At 42.5% G+C, this 19882-nt stretch overlaps 1 protein-coding gene across 1 annotated transcript in view; it reads left to right on the top strand.

Annotated features, from left to right (window-relative positions):
• The window catches only part of dlgap3 (discs, large (Drosophila) homolog-associated protein 3), a 119926-nt gene that overhangs the window by 62549 nt on the left and 37495 nt on the right, over nucleotides 1-19882 (top strand). The window contains exon 2 of the mRNA XM_061253626.1: nucleotides 5825-5932. The gene's annotated coding sequence lies outside the window, so the exon portion shown is untranslated. The remainder of the gene's footprint in view (nucleotides 1-5824; nucleotides 5933-19882) is intronic.

Below are 19882 nucleotides of genomic sequence, written 5' to 3' on the forward strand. Positions count from 1 at the left end.
GATACGCTCTTGCTTTGGGTATCACCTGAGCCACAGCACAGCAAAATGGTTTTGAAAAAGGCTGTGACAAAAAAACAGAAATAGCAGAGAATTTTCAGCGAAGGAGAAAATCACCATATTAAATATTCAAATGATGTTTGACAGGAAACGTAGAGCAGGGTGTAAGAGAAGGGGCTTGGGGAAGGGGGGAGTGCTACTGTATGTGGGGTACTGTGGATGTTTTTCAGTTTGGCTGGGGGCTCTGGGACCGGAGATGCATTATGCCTGCAGTTCGCCTGCCACCCCTGCCGGAGGCTGGTCTGAGGTGCATCGCTGTTCGCTGTGTGAGCGGCTCTCCCCTCGTTTCCCCTCTGTTCAGTTACACACCGCCACCGTGCCTGCGTGTCTGCGGAGCAAAGCTTCTCCACCCTACAGTGGGGCTGCACTGCTGTCTTTACTCAATGGCTTACTGACGCTGGAACGAATTCTGTGGCTGGAGAGGGTTTTTATAACAGGATGGGCAGTAGTGTGTGTGTGTGTGTGTAAAGTGTGTGTTCCTCATAAGGATCCCGTTTGGCTCTTTTATCACCCTCTCTCACTGAGAGGAAATGAATTCTGATGGAGGCATGAAGCCCTTGTCCTGAAAATGGATTTCAGTGAGCACTTTATCTCAGGGCTGCATATAACTCAGTGCTGTGGCTGGTGGGGGCAGGAGTACTTAAAGCTGAGGAACTACTCTGTTTAATTCAGAGGTCCCCCTAACCTTGGTGGTAAAGCCAGCCCTGAGGAGAATTGGGGAGGGATGTCCAGGGTATTGGAAAATAATTTAAAAAATTAAATTATGTAAGCAAAATTAGGCTAGGTGAGCTGGTCTCATTTCCAGATGTGATTGGAGTTTTTGTGTAATTGGCAGCTTAATTACCATTTTTGAGTTTGGGGAATGTGTCACCAGAAGGGTGCGAGCTCTCCGGTGAGACCCTACTGTTCTACCCTTGAGCAAGGTGCTTGAGCTAACAGGCTTCAGGAGGTGCCCAGAACTGGATAAAGAGTAAAATGTGAGCCCTGAGTGTTTGATAAGTATGTCCACTATACATGGATGGGGCAGTTTGTAGCCAAGTGGCTAAGGTACGTGACTAGGACCTAGAAAGTGGCCCTTAACCCCATATTGCTCCAGGGGGGTTGTCCCCTGCTTAATCTAATCAACTGTAAGTTGCGTTGGATAAAAGCATCAACTAAAAAACTGCAATGTAATGTGAGAGCGCTGGTGTCATAAACTGGATATAACTCGGATGTGGATTGTCCACTCAACCAAATCACTTTATATTAAATATCCTCTAAATCTGAAGTAGCACACCCTTCCCAGTCCATTAAAGGCAGACAGCAAAGATTACCGACCAGCCCACAGTTTGAATAAAGAAGCTCGCTGTATAATTTCTCCCCAATTAAAACCCCTGCAATGCCTTAATAACTGCAAATATCTGATTAGAGGTATTGATTCTATTAGCATAAGAAGCTGCAGCGGTGTAGCGCAGGGCCGGTGGCCCCCCTGGCAGACCCTCCTCAGACCCACTGCACTGCGACAGGGACGTTCCAGTGGCCCCCCTGGCAGACCCTCCTCAGACCCACTGCACTGCGACAGGGACGTTCCAGTGGCCCCCCTGGCAGACCCTCCTCAGACCCACTGCACTGCGACAGGGACGTTCCAGTGGCCCCCCTGGCAGACCCTCCTCAGACCCACTGCACTGCGACAGGGACGTTCCAGTGGCGGGCGGCCGGGCGTAATGCCTCCTGGGCTGCTGGCCAACACCAGGGCAGTGTTGGGGAAAGGAAGGTTGTAAACGCTGGGTTTAGAAGGTTATTTGGACAACGCTGTCGCAGCCTTGCACAAACTGCAGCACTGCTTGAGAAAAAAGCCCTGAATACATAAATGACCAGAAGACTGGCATTTACTACTTAGTATTCCATACTGCGATTTGTATGCAGTCCATTTTTATGTAGTGTTGTTTTAGCTGGTTATTTCTACTTTATTTTCTGTACTGTATCTCAGGATTTGAAAACTGCCTTACAGTACACAGCCTGCCTACGTCCGTAATATGGCTTTTCATGTCAACAATGTGCAGCATTGAAACAGTGCCTACTGCCTAATGAAGGGGGTTTAATGTTGTACCTGGCACCACAGGGTGCACAGTGACTGGATTTGACTTTCAGTCTGAATGGTTATCCGTAATCAGATCAGATCTTACTCTGCAGAAACTGTCAGGACTGACATTATCCTTGACCTGAGCAGTCACAGCCCGCAGAGACTGTCACACTTGCACCTTCCCTGAGTTGGGTAGTGCCCCTCCCCTCCGTGACTGCAATGCTAAGATCTTCCCTGATCCGGGTTGTCACTTCCCTTGTGACATCTTGATAACCATGACCTGGGCAGTCACTTCCCTTAGAGACTGTGACACTTAAATAAACCATGACCTGGGCAGTCACTTCCCTTAGAGACTGTAACACTTAAATAAACCATGACCTGGGCAGTCACTTCCCTTAGAGACTGTGACACTTGAATAAACCATGACCTGGGCAGCCACTTCCCTGAGGGACTGTGATTCTTAAATAAACCATGACCTGGGCAGTCACTTCCCTGAGAGACTGTGATTCTTAAATAAACCATGACCTGGGCAGTCATTTCCCTTAGATACTGTGACACTTAAATAAACCATGACCTGGGCAGTCACTTCCCTTAGAGACTGTGACACTTAAATAAACCATGACCTGGGCAGTCACTTCCCTTAGAGACTGTAACACTTAAATAAACCATGACCTGGGCAGTCACTTCCCTTAGAGACTGTGACACTTAAATAAACCATGACCTGGGCAGTCACTTCCCTTAGAGACTGTAACACTTAAATAAACCATGACCTGGGCAGCCACTTCCCTGAGAGACTGTGATTCTTAAATAAACCATGACCTGGGCAGTCACTTCCCTGAGAGACTGTGATTCTTAAATAAACCATGACCTGGGCAGTCACTTCCCTTAGGCTGCTCCTCACTCTCTGCCTTTAATATCAGGAAGTATCTGTCATGCCTTTACCAGGAAGGTAATTTAATCCAAACAGAGGAACAAAGCACATCAGGAGCAGAGATATGAATGGTGAAGAGATTGAGTGTATTGTGATAGCGGAAAACCCCCTAAATACAATTATTGTTGTTTTGTATGACAGACCTTTATGTCATGAAACTATCTCCCGGGATGCATGTTCCAGTTGGATATAACAGTATATTCATACTGTGTATTGTGTTTTCCATATTCCAGATTTTGTCAACCATTCTCCTTGGAGCATAGTTTGTATGCTGATTTTATATTTTGTTTTATTGCTGGTAGCTGGTAGTTTAATAAAATACTGTTTTGTTACAGTTACAGTTACAGTTCCTTGTAATTGTCAATTGTGAAGAATGTGTAATTAGAATGATGTTTCCTTTAACAAGCATACAGTATTCATTTTTCTTTTGCCTGTTTATTAGTAAGCAGTTGATATTCATATTCAGTTTTGAATTAGGTAAATTAGGTTTTCAACAAACTTGTTTAAGTAATAGGATCAAGTATTCAAGACTGCTTTTTCATATGCATATGAAGACTTCTCCAGTGAAAATATGTTCTTGTCTCAAAAGTAGATGCCATGAAAATGTGGCTTGACGTCCCACAAATATACACTTTCCTCTCTGAAAGGGGAGGCAAGGAGTGTAGCCTACATTATATCTGAACTCTCTCACCAAGTCAGACCCTCACAAAGTGAGAGAGCCTCAGAAGAACATCTCCCGGTAGAGGTCACCAAAACTTTCAAAGCCCTTTACTTGTAAAATGCTTCATGAGCACAGTGGAGATAGATGCCAGGGTAAGTTAAATACATGTGTTCATCATTTAACAGATCAATCAAACTGTATTTGAGGAAGAAAAACTGAATAGCATATGCAGTGAGTACCTGGAACCATGTTTGTGAAGTCTGTTTGAATCAACATTCAAAAGCGCTGCCCGCAGGCTGTACTATCATAATGGGAATACATTCCCTCAGATGGCCTCATGAACAACAGGCCAGGCCAGGTGTTAAAGAGCCACATCCTCATAAGAGTAGCTGAGGATTGCTTTCTCACTGTACTCTTTATCACCCTGTTGCTGGCAAAGCTGTTTAATATCATTGCAACTGCACACAAAATTAAAGCAGATATGAAATAAGCTCCACAGTTTGCAGTTTGATGAGCTTCCTCTGTAAAACCCTTCTGCGGAAGTGCACTGTTCTCCCATTAAGTATATCGTCTGGTCTGTGTCCAGATTATAGTGGTTCACCCTGCCAGTGGGGACAAAGCGACTCCGGTTGAACAGTGGAGATTTAACATGGAAAAAGCGCTGTGTATTACTGCTATTTTATTTATTTTATAAAGCTGGAGCAAGGCCTTGTGCCCTTGCCAGCTGTACCCACTGCCATGAATAATCTACTTGCTGGCAAAGACAGATCATAGGAAATGAATGCAATATTAATGTGGTGCTGGCCTTAGTGCACGGGCACACACACTCTTGCGCACACACATACACACACACACACACGCATACAGTAGTATTTCAGGCAGAATAGTTAATGCTGGTGTCATGCTTTGTGAAGGATGAGTTTAACAGCACTGTCAATTAGGGCTCTCTCTCTCTCTCTCTCTCTCTCTCTCTCTCTCTCTCTCTCTCTCTCTCTCTCTCTCTCTCTCTTTCTCTCTCTCTCTCTCTCTCTCTCTGACAAACAGCTTCTGCCAGAGTGTTGGCATCCATGTCAGCCAATTCCCAAATGGCATCATTTATATAAAAATGTCAGTATATTGTTATTTATCTTCATAAGCAACTTCAAGTCTATTAGGTTAACAGGGACTTTAATTAGAAAATATTTTCATTACAGAATAATAAGTATTGTCAGTGGTAAATATTAAACATTGTCCATACATTTAGTGTGGAAGACTAATGTACACTATATATACTGTACATTATTAGCAAGTTGTGTTTGTGAATTATGCATTTAATTTGGAATGTATCATCAAGTATTCACATTCAAGTTAGGAGCATATTGTAACCATAAAACCCTTTTGAAATGCAAATTTATGAAAATTAATTTATAAAAATGTAAATGAATATATTATAAAGAGTAAGGTATACTTTGGAGCTAAATTTGATATGCTTGGCTGAAAAATAAGCATCTACCAGTTACTATATATGACTGATGCATGCATATTACAGCATACATCAATAGTAATAACAAACAACACAGGATATGGATATTTTATGACTGGAAATATTTAAAAATTGTTGTAAATACAGAAAAAGTATATTTGATTGGTGGATAGTGGCTATTTTCTCATGCTTAGAGGCAAGTCATTCATCTTATTTGGAAGTGAAGCAGATAAGAGTATTATACAGAATTATTCCCCCCTTGAAAACAACATTGTCACCCTTCACTGCTCTCCGGTTTCCATGCAACCTAAATGATTTCATGCATTTGAATGCCCTGAGGAGAGTAATTGAAAAGTGCACACAGTTGATTTGGCTCTCTGTGCAGCCACCTCTGGCCAAGTCCCTCTGAAGGCTGCTCACCTTGCGTGAAGGAGCGGTTATGGAGCAGGTGAGCCAGCCCTGTGGAGTAAACACACACACAAAGCATAACGGCCTGTTTTCTGGGCCACAGAGCTACGGTTCGTCAGTCACGTTTTCAGCTTCACAATCGATTGACGCTTTCTCACAGCTGAAAAGCCGTACAAAAGCGTGTTTTCTGGCTTATGTGAATCAGCCATTGGTGGTAACCCTTCCTCCTCATATTCCTTGCAGATTCTGGAGAGTGACTGTGACAAGCTCTACGCTAGTGGTGGTGCTTCTGTGACCGGAGAAGACTCTTCTAAACCAAGATATGGATAACGATTTCCAGATGGCAAGGCAGTAAGTATAAGCGATGGTGGGATTGCGGGAAACATGAACTCATTATAGCGCATGCCGTACGGTGTCATTCAAATGGTCCCTCTTTTGATTCATTGTCCTGGAATAATGCCCACATCAATATTCAGTACCTGTCTCAGATTATTCCACAGCAATCTTCTTCCCTTAAAAACCAGCCAAAGCCCCTCCTTGCTCTCCATTTTTTTCCTCCTTGAATGTTTGATCTCTAAATCTTAAAATGAAACTGCTGAGAGAGAACCATGAAGTGTAATAATTCTACACCACTCTGAAAATGATGTTCTGTTGCTCAGTGGTCCAGGAAACATCTCTGGAATGAAAGTGGGAGTGGGGCCCAAGTGGAATGATTCACTTGGTTTTTATCTAATCCTCCAAGATGTGGACATGATGATAGTAAACTGCTAATATTTTATTTATTCTCGATACATCAAATACACTTGGCATCCACCTCCTGCTTGACTGTTTATGAGCTCATGGAAAAAGATATTATGAGAACAGTACAGATTACAGTAGCCTTGTTACCTTCTGTAGAGGGCAGCCTCTAGTGTAGTGGATGAGGTACATGACTAGGACCCTGAAGGCTGGTGGTTCAAGCCCTGGTGTAGCCACAATAAGATGTGCACTGCTTTTTGGCCCTTAAGCAAGGCCCCTCATTGCTCCTCGGGCACTGTATGGTGGCTGGAGCAATGAGGGGCCAAATTATTCCTTCACAAGGACAAATTATTCCTTCAAATGCAGTTCTTCTTATTATTTAGCTTCAGAACTGATCAGTCCCATTTTCATCTACTGTGTCTTAGACAAAAGTCTCAATTACCTTTTTACCTTTTTTAGTTATAATTTATTAGTTATGTTTTACTGAAATAGGTTCTCTTAGGAAATAGGTTGTGACAGTGCAACGTAATATGTGTATGGTGTTTTACAAAGACCCGGCAATTATAATCGATACAAGCGAAATGGTGTGGGAAACTGTAATTGTACACCAATAACAGGGAATCCCTTTGAATTAGCATCAAAAGGAGCTGGATATAATTGGAAAATGTTACCTCAGTCCCCAATGACAGCCAAAGACACATTTTAAGAGCAAATCAGTTTTTGGGATCATTTCTAATGACTTTTTAATTAAACTTTTTTGCTTCAGGGGTTGACAGAATTTCTCTTTGTAGTCTGATACAGAGCTGCAAACTACTAGAGCTCCCAATTTGGCAGTTTTTGAACCATCCGTGCATCCATGCCTTGTTGCCAATGGCAACAGTGCTGCTGATGGTGCAGAACATCCCAAAGTGACCAATCAATTAAGAATATATTTTAACAGTCTTAGTCAAACACTTCCATTCTGATTTATGACACACCGCTGGCAGGCTTGTAGTCAAACTGCTCACTAAAAAATAATCTTTAATAATATAACCTTTAATAATATAACAATAATCTTTTTTTAATATGGAAATTCAGTCAATTGAGACGGAAAATGAGCTCACTTTCTTGCTAACTGTCCCAAGTGTGTCGGCTAATTGAATAAAAACAATACAGGTACTTTGGTACAAATCTATCTGCCGTGCTGCACATGTAGGATGTCAGTCATTTATTACGGAACCTTCCAGAGCTTTTGGGGAATTTGTATGCTTATTTTCTTAATCCACCCCTTCTTGAAAGAACACCAGTGAGTTCACATATTATCATCTGCTTATTTAAATGAAGTAAGCCTGCCTCTTTTTTTGTTTATACAGTATGTTACAAAATCAAGTCACACGAAAATGTGCTGCGTCCATTGATTCTTTTTTATTTACTCATCTGCTTGGCTTCTATCAAATTCTGGGCTTATGATGAATTATATTATTTAGGGCGTGCGTGCCTGTTAAAATTCATGGCATTAAAGGATCAATATGTTTTCTCTAGCACAGCACGTCTGTTCTGGCCCAGCGGAGAGAGTGTGAATTTGTTGAGGGGGAAACCTGGACAACAAGCTTGGCTTTTGTTAATTACAACACTTGGGTTTGTCCTCAGCAGACTCCTGCATTGCTGGAGGAAAACAAAAACGCCGCACCATCTGCAAGATCATCGAACCAAGACGCACAGATAACATACACATCTCCGCTTTCTTCCCAGGTTCTTTTAGAATATAAAAACACTGATCACTCGAGCGGACTCTGGTTATCTATATGATTCAAGTTAATCTTTGCAGTTCTTTTCTCCTTGCAGAAAACAATACAAATAAAATAAAAAAAACGCTTGCCCAGTTGTATCATCTCATTCAAACATGTGCTGTCTTATAAATAACCGACAGATGTGTTTTACAAGCTACGCACTATGGGTTGTGCAGGAATAAGATGGGGTCTATTCTTGGCGTCGTGACCATTCTGTTTTCATTACAGCTTTGACGTTAGGAACGTGCCACTGATGTCTGGAGGCAATTTGTTTGGAGGAGACATTTTAAAACAGTTGGTTTAAACATGTCCTCTCTTCATCCACCTCTAAGCTGAGTGGAGGGCTCAGGGTTTTATGTTACAGCATTGAAACCTCAACTTGAAGGCTGCGGTGCACACGAAAAAGAGGTTGCATTTCCTGAAAGTGTGTGAGGGCGTTTACAGTCACTGCTGTATGAGTAATGGGCCCACATTCCCCTGCATCTTCCCATTTAATGTGTGCTTTTATCGCAGAGCCTTGAGAGTCACCTCAAGCCGCATTGTGGTGTGGTTGATATGTCTGGGCAGTGGGCCCTGTTTTGAAATGACACTGGGGTCACCTTGCAGTTACCCTGAGCAGCAGAGGTGAATTATTTTCACTGGTGAGAGTAGCCACGGGGTGGACAGTGCTGTGGGTTTGAGTCCTGCTGTAGTTGGACCACAGCGGCAATTCAGGAATTTTCATGTCCTCTGAAGTGTTCTGTGTCCCAGCAAACAATAATAAAGCCCTCAGCCCTAGGTACTTATATATAACTCAAGCTGTGTTTTTTTTTTTTCTTTAAACATTTTGCATTGTGACACAGTCATCAATGACAAAATCCAGCAATTCTCTCTCTCTCTCTCTCTCTCTCTCTCGCTCGCTCTCTCGCTCTCTCTCTCCCTTCAATTTGGAATTGCCGCCTCTGATTGGTTGCACCTTGTATACTCACAGAAGGTTCTTTTTTGCGGTAGGAGTATGTGGCAGCCTGACCTTCCCACACTGCAGTCCCCAGATTATATAGGAGAGATCGCACCTGTTACAGGAAAGACTGAATAACAGCTGGCAGCAGAGCCGGTGCTGCAGTAATCCAATGGACCCCGGCTGAGGTGAACCCACCCAGCTCCTGCTGGGATGAAGCCAATCGTATGCTGCCTAAGGCCTGTGTGTTTGTCAGACTTTGCAGTGCGTATTGAGGTGCTGTGGATGCTTTACCGAGCAGAAGTGAGCAGAAGGCTCCCACGAGCTGACGCTTCGAGCAGTTGACATCAATTTCCATTTTAAAGGGTTTCTGGATTGCATGATCCGTTACAAAGGTAGTTACAGACGGAGAGCTTGTGTCTTTCAGGAAGGCTTACTCCAGTATTCAATAAGAAACAATGAGAACTCTTGAGGGAAAATGCCACTCAATCAAACAAAAACAAAACCTCCTTCATTAATCCCAGAAAACATCACCAAGCCATCGCTGAGGAAAAAAAGCCTCTTTGTTTTATTATAGCAGCAGATAAGTTTGGCTGGATGGGGAGGGTGACTAGACTATTAATGTCCGACAAACTTTTCACAAAAGTAAAATGAATGATCGACTGGGGAAGGGAAATCAAATTTCTGATGTTCACTCCAGTACTTTTGGTTAGTCAAGTAGTGGTAATACAGTTGCTCGCCAAGTACCAACTGTCCCTCAGTTTTTTGCATGTGTGTGTGATTGTGTGTGTCTTTCCATGTGTGCATGCGTGTGTGGAAAAACCTGTATACATACTGCTTGATGAATTAAGTATGTTTATTTGTCATTATTGTTATTACATTTAATGGTGGGTTAACTGGAATAGGTTATCTGTATTCCCAGTCAGGTGACAGGAATGCCCTGTGGATGAATCATCGAATCACAGTGAATGGCTGGAGGAAAGGTCTGCTTACAGCATATTGTCAAGTTATCTCAGTGCTAGTGCTTCAGCAAGAGGTACTAAGCACTGGAGCTGCTGAATGGGGATTTTTCAGATTAGTGACAGTCACTCGTGAGTCCAGGTATATTTTACAGTGTGTAGAATGCTCAGCTGTCTCTGCTAGTTCTCAGAATCCCATTTCAAAGCCCAGCCCCCTTTAATAGGGGTGAAATTAGATTTCCCTATGATGAAATGGACTGGAATAAATAACCAATAAAAAGCTGGAGAGAATCCAGGTGACTGATGAACCTTCTGTGCACTGTAGGGGTCATTTATATGACTTCTCTGAATTATATACTGTATCCACAGCTTTTCATACAGTGCATAATTAAAATGTATTAATACTACATGAATATTTTAGAGTACACTCAGCGAGCACTTTATTAGGTATTTATTAGACTTATTTTTTTTAGACTTCTACTGCTGTTGCCTATCCACTTAGATTCATGATGCGCTGTGTGTTCAGAGATGCTCTTCTGAACACCACTATTGTATTGTGTGGTTATTTGCGTTACTGTCACCATCCTGTCAGCATTGACCAGTCTGGCTATTCTCCTCTGACATCTCTCATTAACAAGGCGTTTCTGTCTGCAGAACTGCTGCTCACTGATGGTTTTGTTTGTTTTTTGCATCAATCTTTGCAAACTCTAGAGACTTGTGTCCATGAAAACCCCAGGAGATCAGCAGTTTCTCAGATACTCAAACGAACCTGTCTGCCACCAACAGTCATTCCACGGTCAAAGTCACTTAGAGGATTTCTTCCCCATTCTGATGTTTGATGTGAATATTAACTGAAGCTCTTAACCCGTATGATTGTATGCATTGCACTGCTGCCACACAATTGGCTGCTTAGATAATCACATGAATAAGTAGGTGTAATAAAGTAAAAATAATAAATGTGCTCCGTGAGTGTATACTGTATGTATATGAACTCATATTAGAATCACTGTGTATGAGTGGTCCTCATAGATCATGTCAATAACTGCAAATAAGCATATGGTGTGCTGTGTCACCGGTCATGTTGAGAGGAAAAAACATTCTCCTTCTTTTACTTTTATATTTGACATATGGCCACTTGATGCTTTTATACTTCGGTGAATACAGTATTCCCTGTGAACTGGTGCTGGCTAGGCATTGAGGGGAAGCATTGTGCAATGTGTGTGTATCAAAAGTAACATCGTCTTCACTATCAGATGGGTGCATTAGTGCCCTGTGAGTCCAGGAGCATGATTTCAAAGTGTGTTTGGATGCCTTGAATGCCCTGGCTTCATTCAGCTGGCCCAGAAAAATCTAAAATCTGGAAACTCTGGGCTGAGAGAATTATACAGTGCTCTTTTGTTACTTGTATATTACCAAAAGAAGGCAATACTTACCTGTTGAGTGTATATGTCTCTATGCACGCATGGTTTATGAGCTGAGAATTATAAGGTTCTAACTCACTTTTTTGGCAAAAATGAGTCATAAATGTGTTATTTATAGGGTGATAAATACATGTGTGAAATTCTGGACAAAAATACTGTCCAAGGGTATCAAAAAATTTGAAATGTAAAAGTGTAAATGCTAAATCTGCTTCACATTGGAATCTTTGAAACACAATATCTCAAAACTACTCAGAAAGCAGAACCTTCTAGTTCTCATGGTTTGTCTTATATTCACTTTATTAGGTATACCTGAACACCAGCTTGTTGATGCAGATATTTATTTATTAATTTACAGCTTATTGGCTCCTCTTTTTTGGATGTTATTTATTCTTTTTTATTATTATTCATCTTTAATTTTTTTATTTTCTTATATTATATTCTTATATTTCTTTGTATATATATTTGTATATTTTCTATTTCTGATGATGTCGAGCTGCCTGTTTGTGTGTTTGGCCTGGCACGTTTTCCTAAGTATGCAAATAAAAATAAAGTTCAGGCCCCCGAAGGTCGTGGGCCAAAAAAACAAATCCAAAAAAACATCCAGTGAGCACCAGTTCTGCGAGCAAAAACATATTGTTAATGAGAGAGGTCAGAGGAGAAGGGCCAGACTGGTCAAAGCTGACAGGAAGGTGACAGTAACGCGAATAACCACATATTACAACAGTGGTATGCAAAAGAGCATCTCGGAACACGCAATGCATCAAACCTACAGGCTACAGCAGCAGAAGTAAAAAAGTAAGTGTGTATCCTCTGGCTGTCTTTAGTCTCTGTTGCACATTTAACAGCTCCAGATGGGGTATGAAAACGGTAATAAACAATATTGCGATACCCTTGTTAAAGGCCATGGTTATGCAGCATTAATAACCTCATTTATAACTACAAAACCCAACAAGCGACAGGCAAATGTCAGACCCGCTACACCGTGAGTAATGCTGTCATGGAGGGCGGTCTCTCTTCATCTGCAGAACAGGAAGTCACACGTCTGATGACAAATCTGTTTGAATAGGAGAAGAGTGGCCTTAAGACCTAGATGATTGAGTTCCTGAGATTATCACCATTGCAGCAGTGCTGAGTCATACCAGGTAAAAGAATGCCAAAATAACCTCAGTGCATACTTATTTACCATCCATCACCACCTTTCAGCTTCTCACACTGAAAAAAAAAAAAGTAACTGGTGCCTTTCTGTCTCACAGCTGTTAGTACATTTTTGTGTTGAAAGCTCTATATCGAACTCGAGCAAATCTCATGACGAGAATAACTGATAACAATAATCCTGCCTTTAATCTGCCTTCCAGTTTGTCACAACAGTGGTTCGAAAAAGGCAATTTAGCAGCATAAATAATGATCAGTTAATGCTGTTTGATTGCTATAGGGCGGAGCATGGCAACCAGGCAGGAAGAGGAAATGTGTGTCACTGGGCTGTACATGACACAAATACCTGACTGCCTGTTGTGAAAACAGTGCTTGTCTCTGCCATCTTGATACAAGACATCCATATTCTGCAGATTCTGCAATTGGATCTCCCTTAAACAGCGACTGTGGAGTTTGACCATAAACCATCATGCATAACACAGTGTGTGAGGTATGGTGTGTTCAGTAAAGACCCGGAAGGGCCTAGCACACTGTCCCAGAGAATATTTATTTAATTCTGTGGTTACAGTGCTGCCACCACATAATTATTTCAACTTTGAAGCTTTATATTTCTACTAAAAAGGTGAAAATTGCTCAAATCTGAGACTGAGCGGCAGTGGGAGCTGTCACTCAATTTCTACATGTAGGTCATTGAAGCAATATTTCACTTCCTGCAGATATTTTAAATTACTTCAGTTTTAGTGTAGCCAAGAGTATGGCTTTCTCTACAGTTAATGATAATTTAGATATTTACAGAATTTTCTGATGACTATACATTACAATGGCTAACATAGGAATATTAGGGGGTTTGTGGTCTAAAGCAAAACAAAATTAAATACTTCCTGTAACTTCAAAGCTTGTACTTGTACATAGAGTTAGTTCTTTAAGTGCATTCTCTTGCATTAAGCCAAAATGCCCGTAATGCCCCAACACTAGCCATTGATAAGCCGGCAGACCATGAGAATCTTTTCATAGTGTTTATCAGATTCACCGAGAAGAGAACAGCTTTATTTTGCCGACTATCTGGAGAGTGTGTAGCACTGCTAGGTCTGGCCTTGAACACCCTGAAGGTATCTCCTTCTATGAAATGTCTTTGAATACTGTTCTGCCTATTGGCAACACTCTTATGTGGGGGGAAATGCTTTGTAATGTGGCTTGAACTGATATCTGCCTGTGGCCCCTGGTCCTTCTGAGAGAACTCAGCCTGAAATATCTTTTGTAGTGTGCTTTGAGTCATAAACATTTCTGTCTACCTCAAATACGTCCAGGAGATTTGATCTCCCCCTGCAAAAGTCATGTTGTCTTTGGCTTACAGTGACTTTCAGTGCTGTTTTATCAGAGGACAACCTGGCAATTTTCTGCCTTCAAATGGGCTGTTTTCCCCTCAGGTCACCTATGCCCTTTACTGGAAATACATGTGAACACACAGACCAGTACCATCTACTTTGTACTATGGCAAGCCGCTTTTATCCTCCCCTGCACTTTTTATTGTGTACAGCGTGTATCCGTCTGCTCTCTGGGTGTGTTTTTATTATTCTAGCATGTGCCTTTTCCTGTGGTATCCTTTTTTTGAATACGTTTTTAAACTGAAGCTATTGAGCAAATACACTTAGTGTCCACATTATTCAGTATTTATTATACTTACTGTTAGTGCCACCTTCCTGTCAGTTTGAACCTGTCTACCCATTCTCCTCTGACCTCTGACCATTTTTGCCCCACTGCCGCTCACTGTTTCAGGAATACACCCTGGACAGGTCGACAGTCCATCGCAGGGCACACACACCATTCATTCACACACTCATACCAATGGGCAATTCAGACTCTCCAATCAGCCTAATGTGCATGTCTTTGGACTGTGGGAGGAAACCCACGCAAACACGGGGAGAACATGCTAACTCCGCACCGAGAGGCCCCGGCCGACAGGGATTCAAACCCAGGACCTCCTTGCTGTGAGGCGGCAGTGCTACCCACTGCACCATCAGTGCCGCCAGCTGATGTACAAGTCTACCTAATAAAGTGGCCACTGAGTTTAGAACACCAGTCATTGATTTAATAGGCTAAATAATGTTATAGCTAGCTAGCGAAATAGCAATTTAATTTTGAACTATTATGGAGAATATGACTTTGTACTTTCTCAGTGCAATTATAATTGCACTGAGGGGCGGCCTGTAGTGTAGTGGTTAAGGTACATGAATGACTGGGACCCGCAAGGTCGGCGGTTTGATTCCCGGTGTAGCCACAATAAGATCCGCACAGCCGTTAACCCTCCATTGCTCCAGGGGGGATTGTCTCCTGCTCAGTCTAATCAACTGTACGTCACTCTGGATAAGAGCGTCTGCCAAATGCCATTAATGTAATGTAATGTAATGTAATATATAATTATAATGGCAGCCTCAGTAGCCCCTTTGTGTTCACCGCGGACCCAGCATGCACATTTAATAGAACCTGTGGAGAAGGTTACGCCAGTAACTTTACCACAGAGATTGCATGTTAACATACAAAAAAGGTATTATCAATAATGAATCCATTATAAGCTTCCACGCCTGCTTTCTAAACAAAATGTCCGCATCCCGTGATGTTATCTTGTAGACTGCGCACCTGTGTCTCTGAGTTCACATCAATCAGATAGTGTCTTGCTCCCTCTCTCCTGTGCACCATTGTAGGCCAAGGCAGAGTCCTGTTAGGAAGGTTTATTAATTGTGAAAAGACGCTTCATTACTCCCCCTGTCCTTTCATACTCTCTCCCTCTCCGTGGAGCGAGTGATTTATTCCTGTCTTTTATCAGTGTTGAAGGCAGGGCTTGTCTTCTCTCTCTTCCCGGTCATTCTTCTTCCTGACCGCGCCCGTTTGCCGCCGGTAAGGTCCTGTTAGCGTGCACTTTTCATTCTCTTCCAGCTAAACGGGAGTTGTTAGCGGAGCCGCGTGTACGTAGCAGTCAATTCCGCAGGGTTCGGTAATCAAATCCTGCGCATCTATCATACTGCCTTAATTAGACAGCAGGCAGACTGCATCTGCACGCACTGCCTCTGCGTCAGCCCGGAGTTTTCTGAAAGGAGCTCGTGCCCATTTGTGTATGAAGTGCTTTAACGCATACTGGCGTCACTGCGAAGTGCGGCACTACTGACCTCGCTGCTAATTAAGGAAGCTGGAGAATGTCTGCACTACAGGAGACGGAGTGAATGTTAATTGTGTGTGAGAGCGTGCTGGTGTGTGTTTATGCGCGCACATTTGCGTGCACGTGCGTCTGGTGTGTGTGCGTGTGCATTGTGTGTGAACAAATGGTCTGGTGTTTGTGTCTCCCCCTTGTTAATATCTTTGATTGATAAAGTTGCTAAATTATATAGTATGACATGTTTGTATTGTCATGACACTGGCTTGAGTGTGAGTATGAGGAAGGATCTACATATAAGTCTTTAGGCAGTATCTAAAATACCCTTGAACACACAAAAAACTGGGCAAATCAAAAGCATACATGACAACTGAAATAATAATTTTTTTTTTTTAACTCCAGAAAGTGAACTATCCCTTTAATAGCTGAAGCATAAATAAAAATGAAAAAACACAACATTTTGCAATATTTCCATTCCAAAGAAAGCATGAGCTAATTATGTTACATTACAAAAATGAGCACGGATCCAATAAACATAATGGACCTTTCTAAAAATAAAATTAACCTGGGAGTAATGATGGTGCTCATCAACAAATGAAAAGCCTCACAAGAGTGCTTCAGTGAATGCATTTTTATTTTTTATGTATCTGGTTTTAATGCGGCCTGAACAAATTACTGCCCTGGCAGTATCACCAACATTATAGAGGTTCCTTGCTCTTAATCGGACAATTCTCCTGATGATGCTGATGATGACGATGAAGAAGATGATGCTCAACATTGTGCCTTTTATGGAAACTCATTGGCTGGTTCATGGTGGTGTTTGAAATGCACTTCTGAGGAACCTGACAACGATGCATTTTATTTATTTTTTCTTAAATCTTATAGAGATTTTCTTGAACAGGTATCAAGATTTGGTCAAATAATAGAAGCTTGCTATAAAAATGCTGATTCCTATGTATTATTTGTCTCTAGGCATCTGTTGAGATTATGCCATTCATGGTTCAGCCCATACTAAAACTAAATTAAATGTCTGTTCTGAAGAATAGTACAAGATAAGCTAAAAGAAAAATGAAATTGGGGAGGGGGGAGGGAAGAGGTATTTTTCTGTCGTGTAATAAGATACCCCCCGGCTGCTGAAAAAAATGATCGGGTGAAGCAGACACCCACATACCAAACTGTATGCACGTACCTTTTATCATACGCACTAATACTACAGAAGAAGAGGAGAAAACTGGTTGAATGGGGATGCATCCCATGTGCTTCTGGGTTCTGTGTGAGGATGACTGATTCCAGATACTGAGTGTGTGTGTGTGTGCATGTGTGCGTGCATGTATGTGCACGGTCACTTTGGCAGATTCGGCCTCCCACTGTGTCTAGCAGTGAAATTGCCAGCTGATCCTGCGTAGATCACACAGACGGGACTAACCCAACCGCCACACACACACACACACACACACACTGTCCTGCAGTGTGTTTCACAAGATGACGATATCAAGGCATTGATATTGGTATTGACTCTTGTCTCAGTTTGCCACACGAGGATGATTTGAACAGCTATACTGGATGTAAGTGGGTGAACTTATCTCTGTGCGGCTGGCTGGATGTAAGTCATACGGCGTTGGAGCGGAGTAATGGCGCTTGTTGTGGAGCCTCAGGTGACATCACGTGGAGAGCCCTGCTGTCCCTCTGCTCAGAGCTGCACTGACACAGTGCACGCTGTCATGTTCCTGTCACACTGATCCAGAAACACTCTCACAATTGCTTAATTATGCATCACCAGCTCTTTGCTCAACTGTTCCCCTCCTCCACCACTACCCTGCACTCACAGCAGTTCAGTGAGTCTGAATTCAGTTACCATCTCTCTCTCTCTACTCTACCTCTCACTCACTCTCACACTCTCTCTCTCACACACAGATGTGACAGAAAGCCTCGACTCTGGAGAGATGCTGAGCCGGTAAAGCCTGGTTTTTAGTTTCAGGGTTTTTGTGGCAGTTGGAGTGTGCAAGCATTTTTTTCATGAAGCGCTGCCATTCTCCAGGATGGCAGGGATGGTTTAATTAATGCAATTCAAACACTTAAATGCTCAGGTGGGAAGCGGGAGACCCCCAGGAATGAGATTTAATGCGGCCTGATTTTGTGCGCTGTTAGTGCGGCCATTACTATTCCTGAGTTTCCACCCCGTGCCTGCACCTGTTTGTCACCAGCTCACTGAATCTATTTGTGTATCTTATTACTGCACCGGTTTCTGCATCTGCAGAAATGGCTGTAAGTTTCCCCAGTGGAGTTGGAATCCACATCCCCACAGCACCTCCCCTGCTTTGTCTGCATCACATCTCTTTTTCTTTCTTTTTTTCATCAAGCAGCAGTAGAGTACCTAGAACCCTAGCACAGATTCATTCATACGGAAAGGTTTTAAAGCAATTTCATGTCATATTGTGCAATTACTATGAAGCCAGTCAGGGGAAAGTCTATTAAGTTTGAAAAATGTAATTGCTTGTGTGGTAGGGACATGACTGAAAAATTACATATTGTTAATACCACCTACTTCACCAACTTGCTTCTCCTGTATGTCAAAGAGATAATGGGATCGTACAGTGAATTACTGGCTCCCCTGACCAAAAGGCACAGGGTAGGGAAACAAAGCCATGAGAAAGATCTAATCAGCTGTATTTTTTTAAATGTATTTATTTTTTATTTTTAGGTTGCTTTGGAAAACTGGTGGTTAATACTTTTTCAGAGCGATGGTAAAGCCAGGCAGAATGGCCCTGGGTATTATATAGGCTAGGGCCTATATTACATGACATGTCTGCTTGGAGTGACAAAATGACCAGTTTCAGTCTATAATACTGCTGTCATATGACAAGAATCAATAGCTGCGTTCAACAGCAAATTAGGCAGTGAATACGGGAAGAATCGAGTGCCGGCAGATGTTGAAAACGTGACAGCATCCACCAGGAAACTGTTGGTTCAGAAAACTATAACAATGGGTGATAGTAGTAGGTTGTCTGCAGTTAGTACAAAGCTGTGATGTGAAAGGTCAGCTTCAAACAAGGTCAAGGTTTAAATAATTTGAACTTTGTATTGTAACTCAGCTTTATTTTTAGCTTTGGGCTACCCCAGGCTTAGCGTTGCTGCCAAGTCACTCCCTCCATAGGAGTTTACTGGTTTGACGCCACGTCAAGCATTTTTTGACACTGGTCGCGTGAAAGCTGCTTAACACCTCACCACCTCGTCTTGTGCACTCACTCTCCCACTTTCTGTGTGTTCCTGGTATTATGAGTCTCCTCTTCGATTTGCAAGTGTGAAACCTCTCTCCGTTCATGAATGTGCTACCATATGCAAAAGAGGCATGAGATGTAGATGGGAGATATCGATGCATATAGAATGAGGAGGGAAGTGTGGTGCATGCTGGCAGGGGAATATGATTGCATCCTTTGTGCATACCATAGACTATGATATAAGTACAGTTCCCACAGGCCCTCATGACTGTTAATGAATGAATAATGCCAGTAGTCCCAGCATGGTGCTTCATTAACCTTGATGAAGCTTTGTGTCACAGATTCTGTGTAGGCTCTTGCCTGCCTTGTCTTCGTTCCTCTCTTTAAAGGTGTATGAGTACAGGAAGCTCTCTCCCCCTCTCTCATTTCCACAGACTATGCCCCAAACAGTAAAAGTCCCTCTCTCATTTCCACAGTCTATGCCCCAAACAGTAAAAGTCCCTCTCTCATTTCCACAGACTATGCCCCAAACAGTAAAAGTCCCTCTCTCTTCACTAGGTTCTTTTGTGAACCCGGAGATGACATTAATTGGTTTCAAAATGGGAGACAATGGGATACAAGGATTATCACAGGCTTATATCCTTGCATGTGACTGTGAGCTGGTAAATCACAAAGCTCTCTCTCTCGCTCTCTGCTCTATCTCTCTCTGTCCATGAATACCTTTTTCCACCCCCCCTCCACCCCCCTAAACTCTAAACTCCCAGTGCCCCACAAGCTTGCTGAACAGTAAGATCCAATCCCCCGTTATCATTCCTTCCCTGTCAAACCCACATCCTTGAGCTGGAGAATATTAATGGGTTTGACGAAGTGTGGACACCAGATATCTGAATCCCACAGAACAGTGGACTGCAGGAGAGAGTGTAAGGAGGAAAGGTGGCTGAATGTGTGGATTCGATTCG

This window comes from Conger conger, chromosome 9 (assembly GCF_963514075.1).
Source record: "Conger conger chromosome 9, fConCon1.1, whole genome shotgun sequence".
NCBI classification, from domain to species: Eukaryota; Metazoa; Chordata; class Actinopteri; order Anguilliformes; family Congridae; genus Conger; species Conger conger.